The sequence below is a fragment of the Mesitornis unicolor genome, unplaced genomic scaffold, assembly GCF_000695765.1.
Source record: "Mesitornis unicolor isolate BGI_N332 unplaced genomic scaffold, ASM69576v1 scaffold29456, whole genome shotgun sequence".
In the NCBI taxonomy this organism is placed as follows: Eukaryota; Metazoa; Chordata; class Aves; order Mesitornithiformes; family Mesitornithidae; genus Mesitornis; species Mesitornis unicolor.
The window spans coordinates 3,858-4,830 of NW_010192144.1; the positions used below are offsets into that span (position 1 = coordinate 3,858).

Genomic DNA, 973 nt, shown 5'->3' on the forward strand with positions numbered 1-973 from the left:
CCCAGCAAACTCTCTGGAAAGGCCGGCACTTATGGCTGGTCCCCATCTGTGTGGGAGCGATGCAGGAAAGCCAGCTCCCATCACTGCTAGGTACCTTCGGGGCTGTTTGTCCCTTCCAGCCTGTCCCAGGGGGCTGTGTGTCCCTCGTGGGTTTGGCTGGGGTGTGGGAGCAGTGGAGCCAGAGGGTTTTTATCTCTGAGATCTCCCTGGCTGGGTCTTGTGGCAGTGGGGGGAGCAGTTGATGTGGAGGGCAGAGCTCTCCTTTGCACCAGGGCTGCTGGGAAAGCTGTAGGGGCTGGCAAGGGGGCCCTGACCAGGACGCGTGTGTGTAAGCAGCCGTGATGAGATGGGGATGGTCGCTGGCAGCGACAGAAGCAGCAGGACTGGTCCTGGGCTGTGTGCTTAGCAGTTGCCGCGTAGGAGCATCCCAGCAGGGAGCAGGGACTGCTTTTCCTCTCGTTTTCTTCAGTGTCACCGCTGTCCCAAGGTGGCCTCTCCCAAGGCAGGGTGTTTTCAGGGACTGTGACCAGGAGGTGCCACCCTGCAGCACTGCCGGGGAGGCTCCTGGGTGCAGTGGAGCGGGAGGCAGGCGGTATCCGGGCAGCAGAGACACGGGGTCGGGTGTGCGTGCGAGTGTTGGACTGGGAGACTCTGGGGACAGCAGAGCAAGGCCCAGCAGGGACAGTCTGGCTCAGAGGGCTCAGCCTGGCAGAGCTGCAGTGGTTTTTGTGGGGCCGCTGGCAGCTGGGTGGCTGTGGCACCCACGGGCTTGGGGGCTGTGCTGGTTTATGTCAGCTCCTGGCCTGGCTGCTTGGTCCCAGGTGCAGGCAGCAAGGATCTGCAGCATCTCTAGTGTGGCCTGGCAGGGGGGATGTGCCCCCTGCACCTGCCTTTGCCTCCCCGCAGGTCCTGCAGAGGGAGGGGACACAGCTGGGGCTGGGGGAATGCTCGGGAGCAGGGCGACGCTCGCTTG

The 973-nt window shown here is 63.8% G+C and overlaps 1 protein-coding gene across 1 annotated transcript in view; it reads left to right on the forward strand.

Annotated features, from left to right (window-relative positions):
- Window positions 1-973, forward strand: part of LOC104542614 (kinesin-like protein KIF1A) — a gene marked incomplete at its 5' end in the record, with an annotated part of 11,858 nt that overhangs the window by 3,854 nt on the left and 7,031 nt on the right. The gene's annotated exons all lie outside the window — the stretch shown is intronic.